Source organism: Phyllostomus discolor, chromosome 1, assembly GCF_004126475.2.
Source record: "Phyllostomus discolor isolate MPI-MPIP mPhyDis1 chromosome 1, mPhyDis1.pri.v3, whole genome shotgun sequence".
NCBI classification, from domain to species: Eukaryota; Metazoa; Chordata; class Mammalia; order Chiroptera; family Phyllostomidae; genus Phyllostomus; species Phyllostomus discolor.
The window spans coordinates 47,165,493-47,172,950 of record NC_040903.2 but is presented as its reverse complement, the minus strand read 5'-3'; the positions used below and the strand labels follow the sequence as shown (position 1 = coordinate 47,172,950).

The following is a 7,458-nucleotide window of genomic DNA, read 5'->3' as shown; positions in this document are numbered from 1 at the left end:
CTTTTTTCCAAGGCTATCAGTTTTTGGCTCAATTAGGGCAATGTACTCTTATAATGTAAAATAAATATTCTTTTCTTACTTCCTTTTTTTTTAAGTATTCTTCCATAAGAGTAGTTGGTAAAAATGTAAAATAACAGAACTCTTTTAAGCCTTAAGAAAACATCAACATTGAAAATAATTTTGTTTTGGTTGCCCAAAATTATTTCTTCAAAGAATAATTTATTCTGTTAGTATTCAGTGAGCAACTACTTTGTGCTGTAGAGGTAACAGAGAACAGTATAGGCAAAAGTCCCTGCCCTTGTGGTGGTCCATTCTTTTCCTTGTTTTTCTTTATGTGTGCAGTGGTTGTCTTTGTTGTAAGTGGTTGGATTCATTCTTTCTTGAATGCTTGAAAGTAAGATGAGTAGAAAGGGCACCGAATATTCCTGGCAAGATGTCTGTTTTTATAATACTTTTTTTGATTCATGTAATGGGATTAAATATACCTCTTAGTTCAGGACCAATGCACATGACAATGCTTGATGATACTGAAGTTTTACAGTAGTATCCCAGTATCCAACTTAGCCTGTTCATAAAAAGCTTTAGATTAGGAGGTAAAATGTATACTTATCGGTCAACACTTACTACATCTCTAACTTTGAGCTAATTGAATCTTTTGTGAATAAGGAAGATTGTGTTATAACTAGAGATCCTAACATTTCTGGTACATTTATTTCTTCTTTTGTTGAAATTTCTTTACCTGGATAAAGGCAGAAGCATGGATTTTCAGTTTTGGGTCCAGGTCTTCTCTCTCTTGCCTTTCTGTCTTCCATAGTCTACTCCTCTTGTGATCTCTTCCTTTATTCATCTCCTTGGCCTGGGCAGAGCAGCGGAGCCCATCTTGGTTTGGGGAGGGGGTGGGATATCTTGCTAAGTGTTACCACTTGGTATACAGATGAGGAAAAACTAGTTTTCTACTTGTAATACTTTTTTTTCTGTTATCTCATCTTACTAAACTAGTTAAATCATATTACTACTTTTAATCATAATCATTGAATCTTTGAGTAGGAGTGAGAATATAACCAAAGTTCTGTGTTTTGAGAATTTGCTGTGTGTCAGGCTTGTGCATTAGCGTTAATCACTACAATAATTCTGTAGGGTAGGTGTTGTCTTCACTTTATAAACGAGAAAACTGAGGTTCAAAGGTTACATGACATCCTCAGGTAAATGACAGATTCTAATGTTGGAGCTGGGAATCAGTTCCAGGTGTATGACCCCCAACCCACTGTGTAACAATGCCTTTGACTCAAACTTCTGTTTTGCTAAACTACCATTGATAGCTAAGTCATCTATTATGGAGGAGCTCATGATTTGATAGATCTTCCATTTTTAGATGTTTTATTTTAATTCAAAATCTGATTACTTGTATCTTCAGGTCAGGGTCCAGATTTGTCAAAAATAATGAAGAATTAGTATGTAATTGCTTGTTTATGATACCCAATCATGTTCCTGAAGCAGTTTTCAAAGGCCCTTCAAGTCTAGGCTACAGTACTCCGGGTTTCTTCAAGGATTCGTTCATAAAATGTCAATTCAGTGCTTAAAATTCTTTAACAATTCCCATTCACCATGAGTTCCTAAGCATTCAGATTGTAATAACTTAAAATGGAAAGTTTTAAATATTTTTGGCTTTTTCTGATTCAACAATATATTGTGGGAAATATGTAAGAAGGAGGTAAAAAAAACCCCTCAAATTCTCATGTTCCAGAGATAACTACTGTTAACATTTTAATAGGCAGCTTCATTCTTTTCTTTTCCTGTTTATAGGGATGTTTAAAAAGCTTACAGGAATGTCAGATGCATACTCTGGTCTTAGGAATGGTAAAATTGTCTGTCCCCGAAGTAAGATTGCCCTGCCACAGAGTTTGTATCTTAGTGTACTTATTTTAAAAACCAGTAACTGGTTTTTTAATTTCTTAGTGCATAGAAGCTCATTGGCCACTTTTATCATTAAAGAAGTGTGCATAGGTTATTTTTAAAAATCTCTTGTAGTTTCTGGAGTCTTCCTACCCAGTATATGGAGCTCTGTAGAGTATTAACTTTAGTTCATGTTTGAAGTAGTATGTTTATGGAGTAGTAGATTTTTAAATCAACCTTGGCTTATTTTATGAAAACCTGCTTCCATATTGCATATGTGTGTAGTTTTCTTTTAATTTTTAAAAATTTTGGTCACGAATCAAAATGAATGTGAGTACTAAGGAGCCAACATCCCTACAAGTGCCTGGCACTTAGTAGGTGTTCTGTAGTAGTTAATTTGAAATGAATTAATTTGAAGTGGATATTAAATATTTTAATCTATGCCACCTTTAAATAATCACCTCTGCTTAAGTTCTCTTTGAAAATTTGCTGTTTGCATCATATTCATCAAATGTTTCTTCCTAAGTGAACTTGTTTCTTACTGTCATTTTCGTGTAGATTTTTTACCTTGTGTTTATCCATGTAATCCTTTGGGTTATATGCCACCTTTTTCCTCCCCCTCCCCCTCCCCTCCCATCTTTTTTAGATTTTATTTATTTATTTTTAGACAAGGGAAAGGAGGGAGAATGAAAGGGAGAGAAATATCAATGTGCCAGAGAACATCAATCAGTTACCTCATACACCCCCAACCAGGGGACCTGGCCCCTAACCCAGGTATGTGCCCTGATCAGGAATTGAACTGATGACCTTTCAATTCATAGGCCAATGCTCAAACTGCTGAGCCACAACAGCCTGGGCATATATGCCACCTTTTGACAGGTCTGTTTTTTTGGTTCTTATACATCCCTTTTCATTCCCCAAATACCGGTAATTTTATACCTACTTGCTTGTCTCATAGCTGATTTCACTCTCTACCTTCATATCCATCCTACTAGATTGCTTTTCCTAGGCTTAGACTTGTTATAATTTTGATCAAAATAACATACAGGTTCCCAACTGTGCATTTAATTAAGTCCAGATTCCTCACTTTGAAATCTTTACAAAATGTTTTAATTTCATCTTTTTAGTTTTATTTTTGACTTAACATATTCAGTATTTCTTAAATACACCTCTGAAGTTTTGTCCTTGTCTTTGCACACATAGATTCCTTGTAGAGCAATAATTCTTAGAAAAATGTTGTTGTCAAAGGCCTGCCTCTTCATAATCCAGCTCAAAGTTCACCTTCACTGTCAATGATAATTCACATCCAAAATTCTTTTGTAACCTCTCCCTCTCATACACTACAGCACTTGTAGCAGTCTTAAAGGATTTAGCATTTCCTTTACTGTGGTTCAGTTTTTGCCTCACCCTTTCTCATTTCAACATTGTATGTGAAGCAGTATATATGAAGTTTCCTGTGGACACAGGAGGGGTGGGGTTGGGGGCACAACGAAAACTGAAAGCCCTCTAGCAGTCGACTTGTGGAAGACAAACATGGGCGGAAACTGACGGCAGCAAAGGTAGAGGTAAGAAGGTGGGCGTGGGTGGGAGAAAGGGCCTGGTTTTGAGGACACGGTGAGGATTATTATCTCATACCTTGCTCATAAGAATTTGTTGGATTTCTAGTGGGATTTAAAAAAAATCTTGTTCCCAAGTTTTCACTGTATTTAAGAATCTGATAGAAGTACATACATATATGTTACATATCTGATAGAAGTATATATACATATATATGTAAAAATTCCTTGAAAAGACCCCCAGAAGTGTTTAGTACTAGAATGTATTGATTAAAATGTGATGGTATCACAAACCTTCCTCAGACCAGCAAGGAATCAATCAAGTCATGCTGGAATTTATCCCATATAACAAATTTTATTTTGTACCAGTTATGTGCCAGGTTATTAAAAATAAAAGAGAGCTCTGGCTGGTGTGGCTCAGTGGATTGAGCGCAGGCTGTGAACCAAAGGGTCGCCAGTTTAATTGCTAGTCAGGGCACTTGCCTGGATTGCAGGTCAGGTCCCCAGTGGGGGCCACGTGAGAGGCAACCACACAATGATGTTTCTCTTCCTCTCTTTCTTCCTTCCTTCCCCTTTCTCTAAAAATAAATACATGAAATTTAAAAAAAAATGAGTAAGAGTAAATGACCTCAAGTTCCTGGCCCAGGGTGGGTAGGTGTGTGGCAGTGCAACAGGAGTGCTTTTCCTGATTTCTAGCAGCGGTGTCAAGTGGCTCAGTACGTGAGGAGCCCTTAGAAACAGCCTCTTCGGGACAACCTTTTGGCTCGGTTCTGCCACGCAGGTTCTGAACATGAAAGTATCGTCTTTGGGAGGTGTGTTAGCCTGTGACTTACATGTTCTCTATTTTAGAATAAGTAGTTAAGCTTAAATTCCTATGGGTGTCAACAGGCCTGCTCTGTGATTTGTTATACTCGGGGCCCCTGCTGGAATGCCTGCCATTCCCCAGTTATTAAGGATTGTCCTTGTCCAGAGTTTGCTGCTTAGGTCTGCCAAGCATCTACTCCAGTAAACTTCCAATCAGGGTCAGAGCATCAGGCTGGTGGCACTTGCTTCCAGAGGCAAACACACATGATACTCAAATTGGAATCAAAACTTCCCTTGACCACCCACCTGCTTCCAACTATTGTCCCATTCTCACTCCTCTTCCATATTCTATTTTTCTTAGAGTCAACATTCAGCATGAGGTAAGTGTGATGAACAGCCCTTTAACCTGTCTAGAGCTGCTCCAGTTCCAACTGTTGCCTGTAGAGTGGGCTTAGGTAGGGCTTGGCCGTTGGCTCCTGCTCTTCCTGGGTGGGCACTCTGAGGGGCTGAACCTGCCCAAGTCTGGAAAGAAACAGTTCTGGGTCTTCTAGAGCCTGGTTACTTCAGAAGATCCCTTGGAAACCATCCCTGATTGTCCCTCACTGCTGTTCCTCACCCTCTAACCCCCACCTGCTACTTGGCACCATAACATTTGATTGAAGTCTCTGGCATTTGTTCCAGTCTGCTTTGCTTATTTACATGTTAATCTCTCTTGTTGAATTTGAATTTCCTTTAGAACATGTGGTATAGTGCCTGATATGGAACTTAGTAAGTTCCATAAGATCTGTGTCTTCTCTTAAAGTTTTAAAGGGTTATATTCCTCCAGAGTTCTGAATCAATTGAGAAGTAAACTTGGGAGTAAGATATCACTGCTAATGGGGAAAAGAGATTGTGTCTTGAAACCAAGGCTAAATTGAGTTTGCTCCTCCTTATTCTAAGTTGAATTTACTACCACAGTCACTGACTACAGGCCTCCCATCTGCAGGAGAGGCTCTGCTTTGGAGAGGAGGTTGGTGAGGCCTAAATAATGCAGCTGCCAGGGGCCTGGCTGGACCCTAGAAAGGGCTTAGGCCACACACATGCAATGGCTTTTCCCCAGATCTCACCACTATCAGGTAACGCCTCTGATGGGGTGGGATAAATGGGGAAGCCAAGGAGAGAAGGACAGAGGCTTGCTTTCTAATGCAGTTGACCTTTGAACAATGTGGGGGTAATGGTCCCGGACTGGCTATGCAGTTGAAAATCCAGGTGTTATATCAGCAAGTCCTCTGTATGCGTCCCATTCTCAGCTTCCTCTTGACTCAATGTTGGTCAATTGAGAAAACCCTCTCATATATAGACCCATGTAGTTCAACCCCACATTGTTCAAGGGTCAACTGTATTTCCAAAGGGAGTAGAATTGTTTAGCTGAGACAAGAATATGGAGGAATCCCTGTTCCAAAACCCAGAAACGGCCGTGTTGTTCTGGCATCCTTTGGATGGAAGGTAATCTAGATCTGGTCAGATCATGTGGGCTGGATGATGTAATTTGCAGATAAATAACCTCTACCTGGTATAGACTCTAAAGCTTCCCTGACCTCTGTGGTTGGTGGTCTGCGGCACCAAGCAAATCCAAAACCCACTCTCATTTTGAGAGTGAAGCAGTGCTGGCTGGTGTAATCTGTGCACTTTTTTTTTTTTTTTCAATCATCATATTGATGTCCTAGGCAAAGAGTAATATTTGTCAGAATTTCTCTATTTTTTGGCTGTTTTCTTTGTGACTTGATGTATTTCTTTGGGGATATTTTGTGAAGATTAACATTTGTTTTTTTAAAATATAAAAAATATATTTTATTAATTATGCTATTACAGTTGTCCCATTTTTTTCCTCCCCTTTATTCCCCTCTGCCCAGTATCACCCCTCCTATCAGTATTCCCCAACCTTAGTTCATGCCCATGGGTCCTACGTATAAGTTCTTTGGCTTCTTCATTTCCCATACTATTCTTAACCTTCTGTCTATTTTGTACCCACCATTTATGCTTCTTATTCCCTGTACCTTTTCCCTCATTCTCTCCCCTCCCGCTCCCCACTGATGACCTCCATGTGATCTCTATTTCTGTGAATCTGTTCCCATCCCAGTTACTTGCTTAGTTTGTTTTTGTTTCTGTTTTTGTTTTTAGGTTCAGTTGTTGATAATTGTGAGTTTGCTGTTATTTTACTGTTCATATTTTGATCATCTTTTTCTTAGGTAAGTCACTTTAACATTTCATATGATAAGGGCTTGGTGATGATGAACTCCTTGGCCTTGAACTTGACCTTATTTGGGGAGCACTTTACCTGCTCTTCCATTCTAAATGAAAGCTTTGCTGGATAGAGTAATTTTGGATGTAGGTCCTTGCCTTTTATGACTTCCAATACTTCTTTCCAGCCCCTTCGTGCCTGTAAGGTCTCTTTTGAGAAATCAGCTTACAGTCTTATGGGTGCTCCTTTGTAGATAACTGTCTCCTTTTCTTTTGCTGCTTCTAGGATTCTCTCCTTATCTTTAATCTTGGGTAATGTAATTACAATGTGCCTTGGTCTGTGCTTCTTTGGGCCCAACTTCCTTGGGACTCTCTGAGCTTCCTGGACTTCCTGGAAGTCTATTTCCTTTGCCAGATTAGGGAAGTTCTCTTTCATTATTTTTCAAATAGGTTTCCAATTTCTTGCTCTTCCTCTTCCCCTTTTGTCACCCCTATGAGCAGGCTGTTGGAATGTTTAATGTTGTCCCAGAGATTCTTAAGCCTCTCCTCATTTTTTAGAATTCTTTTTCCTTCATTCTGTTCTGGTTGAATGTTTATTTCTTCCTTGTGCTCCAGATTGTTGATGTGAGTCCTGGTTTCCTTCCCTCCACTGTTGGTTCCCTACACATTTTCCTTTATTTCACTTTGCATAGCCTTCACTTCTTCCTCTATTTGCAACCATACTCAACCAATTCTGTGAACATCCTGATTACCAGTGTTTTGAACTCTGCATCTGATAGGTTAGCTATTTCTTCATCGCTTAGTTCTATTTTTGGAGCTTTGATCTGTTCTTTCACTTGGCCCATATTTTTTGTCTCAGCGTACCTGTTATATTGTAAGGGGTACAGCCTTAGGTATTCCCCAGGGCGGGGCAACTCATGTGGCTGCATTGTGGCACTGTATGTAGGGGAGGGTTCTGAGAGGGAACAATGCCACTTGCTCATCT

The 7,458-nt window shown here is 39.4% G+C and overlaps 1 long non-coding RNA gene across 1 annotated transcript; it reads left to right on the top strand.

Moving 5' to 3' along the window:
- The first annotated feature begins 2,638 nt into the window (after window positions 1–2,638).
- On the top strand, window positions 2,639–3,834 carry LOC118499797. Its single transcript, XR_004902331.1, has 2 exons — window positions 2,639–3,616; window positions 3,650–3,834. It is a non-coding gene; the product is annotated as an uncharacterized LOC118499797 (long non-coding RNA).
- The last annotated feature ends 3,624 nt before the right edge of the window (window positions 3,835–7,458 follow it).